The 21,855-nt window shown below is 36.0% G+C and overlaps 1 protein-coding gene across 2 annotated transcripts in view; it reads left to right on the top strand.

The window, feature by feature from the left end:
• Positions 1-21,855, top strand: part of LOC125231687 (ADP-ribosylation factor-like protein 4C) — a 92,156-nt gene that overhangs the window by 47,797 nt on the left and 22,504 nt on the right. The gene's annotated exons all lie outside the window — the stretch shown is intronic.

Raw genomic sequence — 21,855 nt, 5'->3', positions numbered from 1 at the left:
TGGGGGGACGCCTTCACATTTTTAACTGCACAGTAGGAATCGCAAACCGGATTGATTTTCTATAGGAATATGAGCTGTGCCGAATCCAGCCGAATACCGGATTCAGTACGGCGGATTGCATTGCAATCCCTACTGCACAGGTAAGAAGAAGTGTGTGTGGTATGGTGTTCGACTATGCCGTTTCCTAACTCGCTGTAGCTGCCTAGTGTCTATGCACAACTTAAACGTCTTGCGTGATGACGGCATGCGTGTTTATTATGGTTCAATGAACATTAAATTGAAGAAGTAATTGACAAGGGAGAGTCCAAAATTAACATTTAATTATTCAGTTTTTAGAAGCTGTCAGTTTTTGCTAGGACAAGACACGATAACATAAATAATTATTCAAAGAGTTGTTGATTAAAAAATCGTACTCATCGCACAGGCTCTACCGTAAGCTAGAAAATACTATCTAGAATAAACTACTTAGCAAGTAGCACTAGGCTATCTATAAATATAGGGCTCATATGTAGGTTATTTATTAAACCAACGTGTCCTTAAATATCTACAAGGATATATTTCCGGTTAGTACTATTGTGCGGTTATCCTAGTAATTTTATGTACAAAAAACGAATAAATAAAGAAAAATGACATACTTTCCACAAAATAGGGATTACGTCTCTGTAATTCCTTAATTTTCCATGCTCAAACCGTAGGTAGCACTTATCACCTCTCCTTTTACTTATCCCTTAGAGAGGCCATCGTCCGATCATAATGAAAAGCTTCAGGAAGCTCAGGGTTGTTTACTGAATTTTAATATCTGCCCTCATAAACGGGGTGCGTGGGAATGCGGGGGAGGAACTTTCACACACATTTACTCCTTAAAATAGACTCATAATCACGTTCCTCAAATAAAAAACTTAAACACGCTTTAACATTTAAATTACTGTTGATCTTGGACTAAAGACGTTTTCAGTTTTGAAGGTTTATAACCAGGAGCTGTCGCACACTTCAAAGAGCCGAGCCCTCCTTGTAACTCAGTACTTCGCCATCAGATATATGGGAACGGCCGAGTTGCTAACAAATATTCGAACACAACCCTATTATAAAGGCATGTTTAGATATTTTGAACACCTCGGGCGGTCCTATATATCTGATAGCGACTGTACATGTATAAGATTATTTATTTTTAATTGAATTATTACGACTGTGTAAAGAAACTTCATGCGTTGCTCTGTGAAATAAAGGTTTATTTTTAACGCTACAAGTATTATTTGTATAACATGGTAAACTACTATAAAATAACGATAGGTACTGTAAGAGAGTCGGCCTATCAGTGGAGAGCATCCAAACATTTAAACAACGCTTTGAATCAATATTTTTTTATATTTTAGGAGCTAAGTACAACCGTTCACTCTCAATCGCTGCTTCTATATGAATGCCCCTTTGAAGTGTCTGTTTTCCTTGACGTTCTTATACTGTTCCAATTTTAAATCAGGGACTGCCAGTCAGCGACCATGACTGCTGTAAAAGGTTTCATTCTGAATGCGAAACCTCTTACATATCCCTCCCCCTTATGTTAGAAGCAGCCATTGTTCACAATACTACACCCTATCCTATCCTATTCTACCCTAACTACCGGTTGGCCCTACCTAAGCCAGGCCCCCTACACACAAAAAAAAATCTCCTAACACCCAATAGTGACAGCCTCATTCAAGGTAGCCAACATCTAACGCTCTTTGCGTGGTTGCCTAGTCCACGGTTGAGACCGCCATAATTTGGATAGTTGGACTATAGCCAAGGTCCTCGCAAATTAGTCAGATATGGACTATGGTTAGGAAAACCAATGGCAAAAACCTAACCCCTGCCCATCGACTAAACCCTTTTATTTTGAACTTTCTGACAGCTAATTGTCTGTGGCCATGACTAGATGACATTGACATGACAGCTGTTAGCAAATTCTCCTAACTTTAAGTAAAAAAAACAAGGCAAAACGTTTATTTCACATGAAAAAACATTATAAATTTTGAAGATGCCGATTCTTGTTGGCGGTGGCGTTGAAGTGGGGGCTTCTCATGGCCGCCAATCTTCCCGCCGCGCCGGTTGCGAAGTGAAGTGGAGCCCGAACGGCTCATGAAGATTGCTGCAGCTGCAGTGCGCTGCACGTTGGTGATGACGACGAAGTGGGGGTTGCATATGACCGCCAGCCATCTCGCCACACCGTGAGCAGCTGGATCATCTGGTCATCTAGTCGGCCTTGTCTTGATACATGTAAAAGAAATGTGTATGAACGTTGTTCTTTGTAGTCAGGAAATTATAAGGGTGTTGTGACATTACTCTATAACTTTAAACGATTGTATCTATTTATTAAATATTTACAGTTTGGGGTGTGTTTTATTCCACAGTTTACATATTTTCATATAACTTAACCTTATTGGTAGCTATAGGAAAACATTATGGAATAAATAAGCCTATCAAATAGTTTTTATTCTAATATAAACATTGCATAAATAATATGTATAGTATTCTACATGTTATATATTGCGCCAAAATAATTAGTTCTATGTGGTTATTTACAAATAATTATCCTTTTTAACATTAGGGATAGGCAAATGACATTTTCTGTCACAAGTCGTTTTTCCTTTGAAATAATGTACATTTTAGTTCACTAATCACAATTATTCCCTAAGTTCTACAATATAATGTATAATTAAAAGATTGAAACTAAATTTACATTGCCTATCTAATGTAACCTACATATCTAGGAAGATTTACTGCATATGTGTATGATTAAGTATATAGGTATGATGGAGCTGATGTTCACGCAATTTGCGTCGACGCCCATGGTCACCGAAGAGGAGTCGTAGAGTTTCTTGAATAACACAATCTTGAGCGCCCGTTGCTCTGTTGAATGCCTCGCATTCCATTTTTACGTCAACTCTGCACAGCTATATTTTAACTACGGAATGGGTGATAATGAGTATTAAATAATAAGAAGTATATCACCCGGAATAGCTCTTCGTATTGGCGACGATGGTCACTTTGTTTTCTTTCTTCTTAAAGCGCGTTTGGCTTATCGCTTGGCATGCGCTTCCTCGCGCTGTGAGGTCGGGGTTCGTTGTCTGAAAACTCTGAAACCGAAACTAGGGGAAACTTTCAGACGTTAGTGCCTCCACCATGTAAGAGAGTCGGCCTATCAGTGGAGAGCATCCAAACATTTAAACAACGCTTTGAATCAATATTTTTTTATATTTTAGGAGCTAAGTACAACCGTTCACTCTCAATCGCTGCTTCTATATGAATGCCCCTTTGAAGTGTCTGTTTTCCTTGACGTTCTTATACTGTTCCAATTTTAAATCAGGGACTGCCAGTCAGCGACCATGACTGCTGTAAAAGGTTTCATTCTGAATGCGAAACCTCTTACAGTACTGACCTGTGAAATAAAGAAACGACATTTAAAGTCCTTAATATCCACAGTCACTCATCTAATTAAATATTTTACTATATCGTCTTGCACATTTCAAATATTTTTACATTTTATCACATTGACGCATGTCATGTCACAAGTGTCATGTCATGAGTCTAGGTCTATGCCAATTCTAAAAAGGTAACGAACATAGGTTACCTTTTTACATCTCCCCCCCTGGAAGGAGAAAATTTCCAATAATTTTCGGTTTAATATTTTAGCTACTTACTCCTCGCCTTCTTGAATAGTGCCGTGACAGTGGCACGGAATAAGTTTTGTAATATGAAAGAGGTTGGACTCTGTTTTCCTGTGTCCTGTATCTATTCTAAATATTGAATTTGAAATTTTTTCAATAATTGCAAATGGTCCAATTTTAAGTTCTCCTAATTTCTTTCTATTTAATTTGTTTCCATTTTCAACATATACCATGTCACCAACATTAAATTCAAAGAATTCTCTGTTTCTGTCAAACAACTTCTTATTATAGTAGTGTGATTTTCTTGTATTTTCCAAAGCTTCTGCTCTGTCCCTGATCCATTCACTATGCGATTTTTTCTCTCTTAATTCATTAGGTAATATTGCAACATCTGTACCATTTAAAAGATAACTTGGAGAAAAACGGGTAACTGAATGGTTGGTTTCATTATAATTTTTCACACATTCGTGCGCTACTGTTGTCCATGCTCTTTTGCTGCCGTTTTCATTCATCTTGCACCTTATTTTATTTACCAAAGTTTGATTTAACCTTTCATTTAATCCATTGGAAAAAGCCGAGTCTACCGCTGTAAATACCAATGGTATACTTTTGCTCTTCAAAAAAGCTTTAAACTCACTTGAGTTGATACCTGGGTACTGGTCTGTAAGTATCATACCAATATCTTCAGTATCTGATATATTTTTGACCAGTTTTATAAAGTCATTTGCATTTTGTGTCTTCGAGGTAGAAATAAATGCGTATCTAGAGAAATGATCCACTAATAGGTGAAGATATTTCTTCGTTGATCTTGAACCACCAAAACCTCCAATGGTGTCTATAGACATGATTTCGAATGGTTTAGTAGCCGGGCCTAATTGTGACATAAATCCATATTTCCTTTGTCCTCTCGACTTATTCTTAATGCAAATTTCACAATTAGTGCACACCGATTTTATATTCTGTGTCATGTTTTTGGCTGTATAAAATGGACTAATGGTTTTCTGCATTTGCCCTATTCCAATATGACCAAAATCGCAATGTATGGTTTTTATAAGTTTTATACTGAATTCTTCGGACAAAATTATTTTTTCTCTTTTTCTATCTTTTTTTTAAGTACACATTGTGCCTTTCAATTAATTTTTCTCTTTTATTCTGTATTTCTTGGTTTTTTTCTTGATCTTTTACAATATCTTCTAAATTAATCAAATTAACTACTTTTAGCTGTTCGTCTGTATTCTCGTATGGTTCTAATACAGGATTTCTGCTTAAGCAGTCGGCCTCTAAATTTTCCTTTCCTGGATTATATTTTATTTTAAAGTCATACTGAGATAAGTAATATGTCAAATCACCTAATTCTTCGTCAGTTCTTGATTTTAAATTCATGTTTTCCAATGGTTTGTGGTCTGAATAAACTGTAAATGGTTTGCCTATTAACCAGTATTGCCAATACCTTACTGCCTCTTTGATGGCTAAGCATTCTAAATATATTGCCTTTTTCTTCTTCTGAGCTTCATTAAGTTTCTTTGAAAAATAAGCGACGGGTTTTTCTTTACCATCAGGTTGTATTTGTTTCAAAATAGCCCCAACGCCTTCTAACGAAGCATCCGTATAAATGTTTATCGGTAAATTTTTATCGAATATTTCCAATACTGGTTGAGAACATAAGAGATGTTTTATTTTTTCAAATGCATTTTGACATTCAGCTGTCCATACAAATTTCTGGTTTTTTCGCAATAGATTGTGCAATGGGTTTAGTATTATTGCACTCTTCGGAATATAATCATGGTAAAAATTAATTTTTCCTAAAAACTGTCTTATATTCTTCTGCGTTTGCGGAACAGGAAAATCTTTGATCGAGGTCAAGTTATCTTTCAATGGTTTAACTGAATTGTTTTGTATTATGTGCCCCAAATATTTCACTGAATCAGATGCAAATGTACATTTTGTAAATTTTAGTCGAAATCCCTCGGTTTTGATTGCTTCCAGCAACTTTGTTAAATGTTCAATGTGCTCGGTAAACGTATTGGAAAATATAAGGATGTCATCGATGTAATTTACTGCAAAATCCGTCAGTTTGTATTTTCTCAATATATTGCTTAAAATTCTTTGAAATATTGCTGGCGAGGTCTTTAATCCAAAAGGAAGGCATGTCCACTGAAAGTGCCCCTCCTGAGTAACAAATGCTGTTTTCTTTCTGTCCTCTATACGTAAAGGAATAGACCAAAACGCTGAGTTGATGTCAAGCGTCGTAAAAATTTTACAATTTCTAGTTTTTATCATTAGGTCGTCAATCAATGGAAAAGGCTGAGCTTGCGGTATTACTATTTTGTTTAAGTCTCGAAAGTCGATACATAATCTTGATTTTTTATTTTCTTCTCTCTTAAACGCCAGTGTGACGGGTGCAGCAAATGGGCTATATGATTCTTCTATTAACTTGTTGTCAAGCAACTTCCCAATTTGCTCTTCTATCTCTTTTTTATCTTCCATAGTACATCTGTATGGTCTTTTGCTGCAGTACTTGTCCACTAACAAGTCTATTCTAGCCTCATAGCCATTTACAGTCCCAATATCGTATTTATGCCGTGCAAAAACGGATTCATATTTACTAATCAATGCATTTATTTGAGCCTGTTGCTCCTTATTCAAATGATCGATCTTTATCTTAAAATCCTCTTCCTTTATATGTTCATTAAAGTTAACATAATATTCTTTTGTAGTGTTATTTTGATCGTGATCAAGATTTTCCAACTTGTTTAGGACTTTTTCTTTATTAGTAACTTCTATTTTATTATTATTGTTTGTACCTAGTACTTGATGAATTTCTAAATTCTCGTCTTGCGTTAATCTAAATATTTTTATTAGGTCCAAACCGATTATAAAATCATGTTTAAAATATTCTTCATCAACTATGCATATATCAACATATTCTTCTTTATTAAAAATCTTTATTTTTAGATTGGTCAAGCCATCTGTTTTTTTAACACCACCAACTGTTACTAAGTTTTCTTCATTCAGTTCGTTTCCTTTTCCTTTAAGGCTTAAAAGCTTAGCATTTATAATTGAAACGACTGAACCTGGGTCATAAACCGCATTAATCGGATATTTATCATTCACTAGTAATTTGACCTTAATCAGTGGTGTAATTATTCGTTTTTTGGAATAGATTCATTCAATTTTGCCTCTATCAATGCATTATTAACGTGTTTGATAAAGTTCTTCTTCACATTGTCATATTCTTTCGTACGGAACCAACATGATGTCTCTGGGTGATAACGAGTGCCTTTATTTAAGCCTTCACAAATCTTACATGGCTTTATATCCTCGTTCTTGAAATTTGTTTTTGAAGGTTCATACTTTCTCTTAAATACAAAACTTTTTTTGCTGACCATACTTTCATACTTGCTTACTTCATTGAACAACTCAACTGTATCCTTCAATGCTTCTCTATCAATCTTGTTTAATATGTACTCCGGCAAACCAACTGCAATGAGGTCTACCAATGTGCCGGAATCTATAGACTGTCTCATATCAAGTAAAAGCTTTTCTTTTTTTATGGCGTAATCTAATAGTGACCCATCTTTATATTTATACAGTAATGCATGTGTAACTGGACTCCAACCTTTATTGACAAAAGATTCGCAAAATTTTTTCTCCACTCAGACCACTCTGCATTCATAGTTAGTTTTATAACCATGGAACTGTACCAATCTGCACAACTTTTATCCATAAAGAGCCTAAGAACTTCAATCTTCTTTTCATCTGATATCTGGAAACGCGCACATTCCTTTTCATAAATATCCATCCATTGAGCTGCATTAGAATGTTTGCTCGTAAACTTTTCAATCACAAACTTTTCAGCAATGTTTTTTAAGCTCTGTTGTCTACTTTCCTGTGTATTTTCTATTAACTTTTCCAACAACTTTTCCAAATTATTTGTTGCTTTTGCATCAACAACAGCAGGTGGAGTGGAAACAGACTGATCCTGTTTTAATTCCTCTAAATATCTGTCTGCAAATTGTACATTTCCATCCTCATCCATGTAAATATGCTCGAGTTCTTCGTTTAATGAGATCCAAACTCTTCTTGTTTGGTACCTCTTTGACAAACTATTTTTTACTTTAGTATATGCAGCTGTTTTCATCAATTCTTTGTGATGACCGATGGACTGTAACCCGTCGGGTATCGCATAACTTTGGTTGTCTTCGGTGGTTATAGAGGTAAGACAACATACATTCGTTTTTTCGTCATTTCCAGGTAGTATAGTGAATTCGAAACGAAGTTTCGTCATTTTTCTTATTTCACTTTAACTAGAAATGTCGTTTTATAAGATTATTTATTTTTAATTGAATTATTACGACTGTGTAAAGAAACTTCATGCGTTGCTCTGTGAAATAAAGGTTTATTTTTAACGCTACAAGTATTATTTGTATAACATGGTAAACTACTATAAAATAACGATAGGTACTGACCTGTGAAATAAAGAAACGACATTTAAAGTCCTTAATATCCACAGTCACTCATCTAATTAAATATTTTACTATATCGTCTTGCACATTTCAAATATTTTTACATTTTATCACATTGACGCATGTCATGTCACAAGTGTCATGTCATGAGTCTAGGTCTATGCCAATTCTAAAAAGGTAACGAACATAGGTTACCTTTTTACACATGTATTCATAGCACAGGGGATCACAACATAATGGTGACCCCGCACAGATTCGTGACACGTGTGTAATGCAGCTGTGCACGTTGGGAAAGTTTTAATTAACCCTCTGCTTAAAACTGTTACAATCCTTGAAAATAATTGAATTAAGCAAAAGCCGCAGTTTGTTTACGTAATGACTTCAAAGGCTAATGTAATTTTGTCTTGTGCTATTTTCATTTGCATTTGGAAAATGAATAAATTTCCTACGGGTAAAGAGACATGAATTTGTATCTATCTACATTATAATTTATAAAATGTTTAATTATTAGGTACATTCGCATGGATTCGTTTGGCGTTTGGCTGCTGGAAATTAAAATCAGATACGTAAACACAAAAAAAAATTGAAAACATCATGTCGCTCGCTTATTGCTGTATTTTTAGATTTTTACGTTGGTACCTACTGGCTGCTGTAACATCTTTATTTTAATTTGTATCCGTTAACGTTTTTCTACTTACATCAAATATGTTTATCGGCTATGAAAAGTTTAAAACGTCGATAAAATTAGTATAAATGGAATAATTACGTTATAAATATTATAATATTAACTTATATCCGATACAGTAGGTAAACATTTTAATTGTACAGGTGTAAGCATTATAAATAGGGATGTTAAATTGTGCATTAATCGGTTTCGAATTACGATAACGATCACGCAACTGCCGCACGAGCCACATGGTCAGCACGGGAAGCATGGTCGCGCGATAGACGATAAAATAGCAGGCCGTCCCTATCGCACTATTTGTAAGTGCGATAGGGACGGCCTGATATTTTATCGCTCGTTTTATACCAAGTGCTATTTCTAACCTATCAACATATCATACATAATTGCAATGAGTACATATGGCACAATTAAGATCCCAACAAACTCACTTGAAATACAACTCTTCATGGTTTCGTCTTAAGATTTAAAATTGCTTGGAACAAAGTGGAAAGTGTTTAATAGTTCACATGTTGTCTTGTCTAAACGAGCGTTGCGACCGATGTGCACATGTGCCATATCGCGTAGTTTTTTCGTCCTAATGTCTAAATTCACCTGCCGTCATCTTCCTGCCGGAAAATAAAAAAATATACACACATGTCAGTCGGTAAATTGTAACAACGCATGATGTATTTACTTTAGACGGCGACGCATCTGTTGTTTGCTACACAATGCATATCTCGTAGAACTACCAACTGCCAGACAGCAATGAAGCTGGAAGGTGTTTCAAAATCATTAAATGTGACGTTTTCAACTAAAAGATACCACATTTTCGATTTGCAGTAAGGTTGATTACAAATTAAAGCTTTATGGAAATAGCGCCTTATTGATAACCGACAATAAGTACCCTTTTGGTTCAAAACGACACAAATAAGGGAAACACAAATCAATAGAGCTGCACTGTTAGTATTTTGAATTTGAAAAATCTAAAGAGTTTTAAAAAAACTATTGAACTTATAGAACTCGTTTGCTTGGCAAGAATAGCCGCTGACACATCTGTCAATGTTCACACGGAAACATTTCCGATATGTGATTTATTGGAACACGGTTGGTGTTTCAACTTGAACAACTGCATCCGTCGGACAATACGTAGCGAGTAAGGTATTATTCGATTTTCAACTCTCTTTTACTACTGTGTGGGTCCACTTCAACATTATAGTTATCTTCAATTTTACCATTTTACGACTACTGCGACATACAAAAGAATAGAAGGCGTTATTTGTTCGGTGAAGTTGTATTTTAGAGTTCTATCTGTACTATTCTAATTCAGACTGAACCACATGCAGGTGCATTGCCACAAATGTCAAAAGGAATGCTTGTAACCGGATCAGTGTAGTCGCCAAATCTGTTAGCAGTAAGAGTATTATATTCTGGAGCACCCTGAATCCGAACAGTTATCTTTATTCAAAATTAAAGCTACGTACCTATTATAAGTTATTATATTGGTTGGAGAGTAACATAAGTAGGCTACTTTTTGTCTCTTACTAAACCCCCCCCCCCCCCCCTTCCCTAAAAACGGAGGTGACGGTTTGTATGGAGTATACCGCAATTTTCGAATTTAACGCAAGCGATTCACGGGCAAAAGCTAGTTGACTTATGAACGTGATCTGTAAAATGACATGCACCTAGAATATGTAGACTAGACATAGACATACTTAAATCTGTTCATAAAGTGGCTATGAAATTTTACGCAATGTTCGCAATCTTGAACGGAAAAAACTTCACATGATATCTATTCAAGCAAAACGACCAAGAAAACTACATACACGGTAGGGGAGGTGTAGTGTTGATTATATTAGTAAACAAAAACTTAAATTCCATAGTCTTGTTATGGCCTAGGGATTCCCACGCTGGCGCTCCCCGTTTTATTACCTCGGAACATGTTATCCCTTTTATTACGAAATCATGAATTATGAAAAAAGTTCAGCATTTTACGAGGGGCATGAAGGCCCTAGGAAAATATCTGTTTGCAAATATTTTCCAATATGAACAAGATTAGGTATTTAATATGCTTATTAAGTAGATAAGTACTTCAAGTTTATTGACTGTCCGAAGAATTCAATAAGTCTTAATTTAAACTTTATTGATTCCATTTTTTTTACTTTACTAAATGAAAAATGTTTATAACACACATGTTTTGTTAGCCGCTTACTATCAGGCAGGTTGCACGCTTGTTTGCCACATTCATATAAAGCAAATATTTTTTGTGAAGAGGTAAAACAAAGATATTTCAGCTTGCGTGACAAGATAAAGCAAAATATAAACGATATAAAATCCAGCTTTCAAACATGATTAGTTTTCTACCAAATAATTAGACATAATAGATAATCAACGGTAAATCCTTCATCCATAATCAATTTTAATCGTGTGCTAAATGAGCACTTTGCTTCGTTGCGTGTATGAAGGTAGCCATTAATTACAACAAAACCCAAGCCAAACAACCACATACATGAACCTTCATGTTTTTACGATGTTTGCTAATTAGCTGAAGCCGAAGTAATAATAACATGTGCGGACATAGTTTCCTATAAAATCTGACTATAAATATTATGACTACGCGCCATGGCGGAATTTCATTAGGACTATTTTCTTCATACACTGAGAGAAGATACAACCAGTTTTCATGTTCGTTCAACAAGTTTTTTGGTTAAAATAGCGCCTACGTGCTCTTTGGTTCAAACAACAAGCTACTTGTCATTTGAATCGGCAATATATTTGAAACAACAAGTCGATTTTATAAAAACAACCTGACACATATTGTTTTAAACATACGTTTGGCTGATTCAAACGGATAAACCGCAACAAGTCGAACTTGTTAAATTCACAGTGCAAATTTCTCTCAGTGTACTCACCCCATACATCAGAATAACAGCGCCCTCTTGACAATAGTCATTTATTTTTGGTCCGGCTTTAATTACATAATCTTATGTAAAAGTTATATTACAATCATGTTACAAGACTGACCACAATATTCCTTGGCACATCTGCGAAATGTACCCTTGTCCTCTTTCGTATCCTATTTTCCTTTATTGGATACGTGAGGATTGTTTGTTGCAGTAATGTAACGCCCAAGGACTTTCCTACTAAAATGGGTTGTTGTATTAGTTACTGTCTAATATTAGTTTCTGAGTGTATATAGGTTCTAAATTAGGACTTTTTGACCTCTATTTTAGTCCATAAGGACAAATCGAGATGTCATTCAATGTAAATCCTTATAATTACCAGTACAGTCTGAACTAACACGATGTCCACATATCATTTGAAAATTATAAACGTAAGTGTTTCGCTAATTCAGCCGCCAGTTCAGCTTTAAAAATTATGAATAAATCAGTATCAAAACACAGTGGTCAATTTACTTATTTCTCATAACATTCTTATATATTTAGTAAAACGAATGAGCTTCTCCTTTAAATTCAGAGTATTCCTGTAATATGAGGGTAACAGCCAATCTGTTAATACGTACATTAAGTCATTCGCTCCACTGGCGCTAAACCCGATTTGGCAACACAATCTGGGACACAGCGGCGTTGAATCTTTACAAACCGTACTTCAAAACGACACAAGGTTGAAACAATTGTAAAAATATTTAGCTCATAACGCTCATAGCGAGCGCAGTGATGAAAGGGAAAATATATCTTTCGTTCATCGTTGTGCAATGCTTTTACGTACTGAAAGTACTTTTAACTCAGTTTCCTTTGACCCTAGTTAATCTTGTTCGTCCATGACATCATTCTGCAAAAACCTAAGTAAAATACAATGAAGCACATACATTAACTGGTTATTATTTTTAACCGTTACCGTACGGGTGTACATTAGCTTTGAAATGAATCAACTGTCTACTTTTTACGATGATACGTCAATCATGCTGGATTCGTAACGGCTGTTTATTTAATGCGGTTATGACATCAACACTTGGTTGATTAGATTTATTTTATTTTAACATTTTAAACAAGGACCAGAGCATAAACTTATAAATAATCTAGGCGCCGCGCCGCATATTATCGCAGGCTTCTTTAGCTCAGGTGACTACATTAGTTCGTAGACATATATTTTAACCTATTATAAGTACTTTGCAACTCATAAGTCATAATAAATCACAACTAAATTAAAAAATATAACATAATCAAGTGAGTTTCCTAAGCACTTTCAGACACGCAATGACGCGTCTACGGACTAGTTCTAGAAACTTACGATAAACTTTTGTAGCACACCATTAAAACTGCATTAGAGACTGTTGTATATCTAAGTGGCTCAGAAAACTAGAACTCGATAAGCTAAACAGTCCATCTTGTAGCCGGTACGTTCCTGTTGCAGCGATAAATCGTAGGCAGGTTAGGGATCTAGACACTTTATCTGCATAATGGCGACCTGCAGCTATTTCATGTGAAATATTAGTGGGTTTTGCATATGACCACTTCATATGATTCGTGATTCTACGAATTAAGAATAACGAATTATCCCAAGTACAATTAACCTGACATGAACGTGTCGGCTTCATGTTACGGTAGCTAAATATAAAGTACCTAAAGACTTATAAGGTACCTACTAATAGAACAGTTAAAAATGCGAGTTTGACGTATCTTACACCTAGAATAGTCTGTCTGTTTATTTGTCTATTTGATAGAGACATTTGACGTTTCTGTGATGGCACCCTTATATAGATACTTTATCATTGCAATTTTCAAAGTCCGTACAGATTGCTTCGTAGATTTATTTTGTCTAATCGCGCGGATGGTTGCGTGAGTCATTCTATAACATTTCGCTTTGTAAAAAAGGTTATTTAATGTATATGTAGATCATTTACCTGTCATAAGTAGTTGCTTCATGAGAATCATGGGCGAATTCGCTGCTTGTAATCATTATATTTTATTAATGTAATTTTGTGAATTGGCCATAATTATTCATTTGCCAGCCTATTATGCCGACTGCAATTACCTTTAAAGAGGTTTCATCTTAATCTAATCATGTTTATGCATTGTAGCGTAACGATTACATAATTGGTTCAATAAAATAACAATGGTCAATTTAGTTTCTGGTATTTAGAGCAAATCAACATTTAATATGCATATTTCTTGTATTATGTGCCTGAATCTGAAGTTGATTTGTCACATTACTAGACATTTGGCGAGCGACCAAAATTCCCAAAATATTTTTGTCCACGCAATAGCAAGCTATCTTCATAGTGGGCGAATGTCAACATAGCTTCCTGGTACATTGAAATATAAGTATATAACCATTAGATAACATAGTTGTGAACATTATGTATGTATATTTTAAAATCCATATATGTAATTAGTTACAATAAGCCAGTTTATACAATACTATGGTCTAACAGCTGCCGGCGTATCATGCTGCCAATTTTATCACTTATCCACGTGGATAAAGCATCCGTCACGCTTTAGCAAGTATGTCAGTGTGAGAGTGACAGATGTCTTATCCACGTGGATAAGTGATAAAATTGGCAGCATGATACGCCAGCTGGTTACTCTACAAAGTGTCATGATTTATTTATAATTACACTTATGGTAACAGTAAAATACATTTGAAGTGTGGCAACATTATTACGTTACCCTAAAAATACACGGGTTATTGGTAAAATAATATTATACTACTGGCAACACGGCGGTAGGTTCAATAAGTGGTGGGGATGATGGCAAGACGGGAGAGAGACACGACCGGCTCGTGCACTTGGGTCGAGGTGGTCGAAGAGAGCACATCGTAAAAGATCAATCAAATAAGTGTATCTGCGAGTACCCCTTGTTGTGTAGATAATATTCAGAGTAGGATAATGGTGAACCTCCACAAAAGTAACTTAGTAGTTACGTACCTACGTACATTTAATAATTTGTCTACACCCTACGCTACGTGCAACATGAAAGCAAACTACAATTAGTATAAGAAGTGTCACTATAATGCCATAAATTAAATATAAGAAGATCATACCATCCCATACATTAAAATGCGCTCGCCTAAGAACGCGCATACACTACACCACACATAGATGGCGCCACAAAAACATGTCTTGTAGCTTTCGATTATACTTGTAGATGGCGTTAAGTGTCACTTTTGACATAGACATGACTCGAAAGTTACACTTAACGCCAATCTGCAAATAATCGATGGCAACAAGGCATTTTTTGTGGCGCCATCTATGTGTGGTGTAGTGTATGCGCGTTCTTAGGCGGTCACATTTTAATGTATGGGATGGTATGATCTTCTAATATGTAATCTATGATAATGCTTATGATTTTTTTTACCAAAAACGTCTTAGTTTTATTAATATCTGTTTATTTATTGAAGACACTGGGCCCGTATCGTGAGAGAGAGAGTCTAGATACCTGTAAATACAGGGTGATTCTTAAGATAGACGTGTGCAGGAATGGACAGGATTACAGGACATCGGGGAGGCGGAGGGTCACACGTTACCGCACTAAGCAAAAGTTCCTAATTATGAATTAATTGATGGTTAATAATTATCAATTAAGTATCAATTACGTTTCGTGGCTCATCGCGGTTTCATGGCTGTCCCCATAGTAAAAGTTTCTCAATGTGACCCTTCCGAGTAGGTACCCTGTTCACTCCTGCTCGCAACTTAAGAATCACCCTATATTAAGTATGTTTTTCTGCTATACACGTAAATCTACTTAAATCACGACGGTAACGAACGCGTTTACTCTTTATGAGGTCGGTTATGTTTATGTGTTATGTATAATATATCCCGCCCTCATTGCTCATTCCGTCACAGCGAAATGCTCACCCCTTGTTGATCGGACTAATCTAGCCCATTGCAAGTGCCGTAAGTAGGTCGGATATTAGGGGGAGAACGAGGGCGGCCAAGTGGGTCGCAGCTGCAGTGTGGACCGCCATCCGTCAGCCAATGAATTATTGATACCTAGTCGGTGGAATACTATTCCAGCATAAAAAACACGTACGTAAGGAAAATGGGATACTGTGTCGGCGTAAGTCTTTGAGGGATCGATAAAACATAAAGCTACTTATTTTATCAAAATAGCGTATTCGTACCTAGGTACAGTCAAATGTAAAAATATGGGTGCGTACAACTTATCAAAAATATGTCCCATAGCACTTTATGTCGGCGGAATAAGGTCTCGGTACATATTTTTGAGCGGATAAAATCGATACGTATTTTTGCACTTGACTGTACTATAGGATAAACTTTAGGGATTAACTTAGTAAACACTGGGAGTAAATGTAGGGTATAACTACAAAGCCAAAAGTATTAATAGATAGATAGATATAACTCTTTATTGGCACACCTCAGCAAAAGATACAGATAAAGATACAAAGGAGACAAAACAAATGATTAGGCTATTAGGGATTATTAATAATTAGGCTTTGTTTGTATTTACAACACGCATGGACTCCTTTTATGGAACTCACTTCGTTTGTTACATGTATACATCCACAGTCATATTTTAATTCCCTTCACATGAACTCTCATTTCAATTTATAGCGCATATGTTATGTAATATGTATGTATAAGTAATCTTCCTACAAGGTTTCAATCGATACCGTAGAAATGAGCTACCGTACCCATTCCATCCGTTTATCAGTAAATTCGATCTCTCTAATAGTACTCCTAGTAGCTATTACCTTATTTCACGTACGTTCCATGGGAATTCAGAACCTCCATTAATTGAACACGTATTATATATTCTATTGTTGCAAATTGCCGCTACCATGTATAAGTATCTTAGAATGGGCGTCATAACATTGATACAGTATGGGAAAATTCTATGGCCCTAGTGAATATGGGTACAGTCGCCATCAGATATACCTGGGCGGCCGAAGCGCGCAATAATATCTGAACACGCCTTCTCAATAAAGACGTGTTGAGATATTTGTGAGCGCCTTCACCGCTCCGATATATGTATCTGATGGCGAACTCGGGTGGAAACTCGCGGAACTCGGGTTTAAGATCATGAGTGTTATACACGGTGTATGAGGAGACCGAAAGATTTTATCTACGCGTTTCTGAGGGCAAAATAAAGATAAAATCTTATATGACGTCTTAATCTTATACACATAAAAAGTGAATGTAATTTGTAAAACTGGCACTTAAAATATTTTTTTAAGTATAGTTTTTGCCTTAGGTCTCTAGTTAGGTATTTTTGGTATTTATCAACGATAGTTAGATTATGCCCGATAACGGCATCATCGCCATAAAAACAGCGTTTTGTTCTGAGAAATAATAAGTAATTGTTATTTTTTGTAATGCTTATAACTCTGAAAGTAGGCGAAATCCAGAAAAGTTTAAATGACATTATTTTACTCTTCTAATATAGTTAGGAATACGCTGTTAAAATTATTCGGTTTCCTCGTGCTACACCGTGTATATTTGGAACTTACTCCTTCGTACAACAGAGCTGCATGAGCTACGTTTATAGGCCACCCGAACTGAATGTAACCCGCGTGAGACTTGTACCCTTATCATTAGGGCCAGAACATTATTCTTACTAACGCCGTGTCTTGCGTGGGCGATGGTCGCGCGACCGTCGTGCGACCGTCGCCCACGCAAGCCACGGCGTAAGCTTGTAGTAGGTGAGCCGTTCCCGGCAACTTTGTACATAGCCACGTCAGCAAATTTTAATTGATCCTATTTTGTTACCAACATTTAGTAAAATAAGTCGACTTTCGTAAGATATATACAGGTTAATTTTATTGTTATAAATAAGAGAATATAGATACTAGAGAACCTTAATGACGAAATAAAACTTAATAAAATCTCAATTCATCAACAAAATCTTGGTAACAAAATAGGAATTAATAAAAACAAACATTTCGAGAACTGCTGAGGTATGCTTTCTTCTGAGATGATGATTGTTTCAAAGGCAGTTTCTCCAAATAATAGAATAAGGGATCATTAAACAATCAACAAAATAAAGGGGTACCAGCAACCTCCATTAAATCCCTTAAAGTTTACTTTTCCATTACGTAAGCTATTGTTTCCTTTGAAAGTCTACTTAAATTGAAATTCGTGCTGCAGAAGGCCGCCAGTATTATTTTTCATTTCGATAAGTCGCTCAAATCGTCCATTCGTTGTTTAAAGGATTTTTAACCGGAGCACCACTAGAAGAAACAAATTCATATATTTGTATAGGGGCCGAGCGTGTCAAATTTTGTACTGAAGTTGATTCTTGCCTGTAATTTTAAATATGTCTCAGGCTCTTGATTGTTCATAATTTTTGTGTTGTTGCAATTGAATATCACGTAACGAGGCATTTTTTATGTTTTGGTTGACTTCAACTTACAAAAATTGACGCCCGAAAGCTGCAAGCTGCGAGTAAAGACGGACAACTCAGTGGATTTCACTGAGTTCATTTGACACGCTAAGTAGATACGTTTGCTTGATCTATGGTATATATGACATCTGTGCGGAGCACATTATTTTTCTCATGAGTATTTTCGAGGAATTAACACTATCGGCATCAACTATCCATAAACATTCAGAGTATACAGACTAGTTGATTAACCTGAACTAGCTACTTTAAGTACTTATTTAGAACGATTTTATATCGTAAAAGATCACGAAACGATGTTAAAAATAATATAATACATTTATCACAATCTAATGATGCATTGTAATAAATCCATACTAATATTATAAATGGGAAAGTGTGTGTCTGTTTGTTTGTCCGTCTTTCACGGCAAAACGGAGCGATGAATTGTCTTGATTTTTTAAGTGGAGATACTTGAAAGGACGGAGAATAACATAGGCTACTTTTTGTCTCTTTCTAACGCGAGCGAAGCCGCGGGCAAAAGCTAGTGCTTTATAATTCGAACTGGTTAAGTAACCAAATTAACCTTTGAGTAGTCACTTTGTATATGTTCCATGTTTTTGCAAGGGCTACACACTTACACAGTCCCAGTCCCACATTCAAGAACAATGTTGCCTAATTTTTGCTTTTCATAGATAACCTACTTACGTTTAACAAGTTCACAATTTGCGCATTGAACTCAATTTTAGTTATATGATAAGATTGATAAGTAAGGCGCCAATACCAATATCTGGTACAATAAGCTGAATAATTGCTAATACCTAGTAAATAATTGATATGAAAAATATCAATGATAGTATGTAGTGGTATTTTAATTCAAAACAAAACGTAGTACCTGCGCTGGATAGCGAATATTTAGACTGAATAGCCTATGTGGTTGGCCTGAAACAGATCAAATGAAATTAAATATTTTCCGAAAATGCTGAATAAATTATTACAATAAGAAATAATACAGGGTGTAAACCTAATACGAGCAAACCTCTTAATGGTGCCGGTGTTGAGTGGGTACAGGACAGAAAAAACGTAACTTTTACTTAAAATTGAAATATTTTATCCATATACAAATTTATTCGGCCCGCAACGTAACGCAAACACGCGTTAAATTATCGTTGACAGTTGTCATTGATTGTCGTCGCAACCCGGTTTACAGTGCCTACATTAGGTACTGATGGGAATTAAAAAAAAACATTATGGGTTGAAAATTAACAGTAACTCAAAAATACTCCTTAATTAATGATAACAATATTGAATTATATGTCTGGTTTCATTTATCGCCCTTATTACGTTTACGCGCTGTATAAAGGAGTCCACAAATTACCAATTCACCGGATGTTATCAATATCAGACTATCTTTTAATCGGAAAACATTACAGTGGCGAATAACTAATAGCCCGGTGATCTGATCTGTGGCCTCTTAAGCAAGGATGTCCTCTCTAAATCCACGAGCTCCCAATTATCTTTGCTAGCAAATGTCGGCGGTTCTATTCAATTTAACGCTACCTTCATGACATCCGTGTCAAGCACCTGCCCTGTCTAATCTAACTCGTAATTGCAGCTCGATTCAATCAGAGAGACCTTGACTGGTGCTTTATTTGCTTTTTGTTCTGCATCCGTGAAAAATTTGAAGGTGACTTTGTTACCTATATCGTTCGACTTTGAAAGTAATAGCCATAAATGGATTTCACATTGGTTTTTAAACATATAGGTAACTTATCCCCACGTTACACCATAGATTTTTTTGTACAGAATATGTATTGTATTACATGTAGTTTGTTAATAAAATCAGTACTTACATGTGTTGTATAAAAACATAAAAAGACCTTAAACTATAGCCATAAATACTTATATAAGCAGAAACGTCTGCCCACGATGCCATAAAGTTTTTAAATATTGAAGGGTACCTAAGCTATATTAAACTATTTTAATAGTAAAATATTGTAAATTTGACTCGGTGGGTCGGTCGACCCAGCTATCGCTGGGAGGACACTGTGGTGGCGGATCTTCGTCAGCTTCAAGTCAGTGACTGGCAAGATCGGGACAGGTGGCAATCTCTCATTTCGGAGGCCAAGATTCACTTTGGATCACTGAGCCAAAATAGTTAGTTATTTAGTAAAGACTTAAAATTTAAGGTTTACCTAATACAGTTTGTTAACAGAACAAATTATGCACAAATTACCTGAAACGTTGGTTTTCAAAGTCTCCTAATCTAAGCAGGTAACTTGAAAGCTGGTTCTTCCCACTTACACCGACATCTCCATAAAATATAACAACGACGTTATAAATTTCCTTGAAAGTTCAGAAAGTTGGACACTTTTACTATTATCCAGAGCAAACGTCCAGTGCACTGTAATCTTGTTTGCAAATGATCCGGCCATCGAGCAGGTTGGCGATTTGCGGTCATCGGCTCGAGAAATTACACATTCAGGATATTGGAACAGAATTGCGGACTCCAACTTTAACTATTTTGCCTTTAGGCGGATTTCCAGTCGCCGCCATTATAGCTGCGGAACATCTGAAGGTCTCTGAATATACCTAATTCTAGGCTTGGCTTGAGAAAATCTTATCTTTATTGAAGTTACAATGTTGATAATACTAGCTATTCGGAAAATTACCACCCACGTGAAATCAATTTGTAAAACGACATATTCTTGATTATAAGTCGTTCTAACAGTAAAAACAAATAAAAAAACGTAAATGACAAAAACAGTAGCTGTTGGGCGTCCGTTACGGTCCCACCTATTTGTCGGCTGTCATAGGCGATCTGACCCACATATTTTATTAGTAATCAGATTAGATAAGAGCTTTACGGCGGATAGAAAGGGCGTGATACGTAATTTAACTGTTATTCGAGCTACCGAGAAAGATCTGAGCAGCACATTCTCGAGAACATTAACTTTTAAAAAGCTCATAGTTTTTTCGTCGTGGAGATTTAAATCGCTAAGCCATTGCTAAATAAAAAGGGTCAAGACATATTTGTACTTCAGAAGGTACTTACGTTTGGTCAATATTAGGTATATTAATACAATGTCAATTTTCTGTCAAACGAAAGTCAAAAACAGGATTCGAATCGATAATCTCCTTCAAAAAGGGCCTCAATTTCACTAATGGTAGCCGTATTATGGTCCAAAAAAGAACAAAAATTTTATTGCCCTCCATTTTTTGGACAATCTGTGCCATAAACCGTAGGTACTTGTGAAGTAGTAAAATCTGTATTTATTACAGTCATGTTATACCGCAAAATGCAATGCAGCGTAGCGAACAATACCTTTATTGCGCTATTTACACTTGATTGGACAGAGAGAAACAAAAATCACCCAGGTCGCCTCGACTACCGGCCGTTATGTTTGCTTGACTGACATAGTCTATGTCGTGTATCCCCAAATCGCACCTTAATATACCACCTGTTTGAAACACATTTGGTCGTGTCCACCGCAATTTTTACCATTCCATGTGCAAACACGCAAGCTCAAATGGAAAGCAAATTGGGAACGTCCAGTCGTTCGGCCTCAATGATGTTGACATGGGTAGTCGGGTACCGGTGACAACGCTCACCAACGCTGTAAGCACCGCCACCGTTACATGAAATGGCCAAGCCTCGGATAATGTACTCATTCGGGCTTACTGTATATTTAAATACATCACACCTCAGAATCGCACCTTCGTGTAAAAACAATAGTTGGTGAAACTTGTTATGTCGATTCTTCCATCCGATTATAAACGCGATGAGA

The sequence above is a fragment of the Leguminivora glycinivorella genome, chromosome 12 (assembly GCF_023078275.1).
Source record: "Leguminivora glycinivorella isolate SPB_JAAS2020 chromosome 12, LegGlyc_1.1, whole genome shotgun sequence".
NCBI lineage: Eukaryota > Metazoa > Arthropoda > Insecta > Lepidoptera > Tortricidae > Leguminivora > Leguminivora glycinivorella.
The sequence above is the reverse complement of the archived record's forward strand: the minus strand, read 5'-3'. Positions and strand labels throughout refer to the sequence as shown.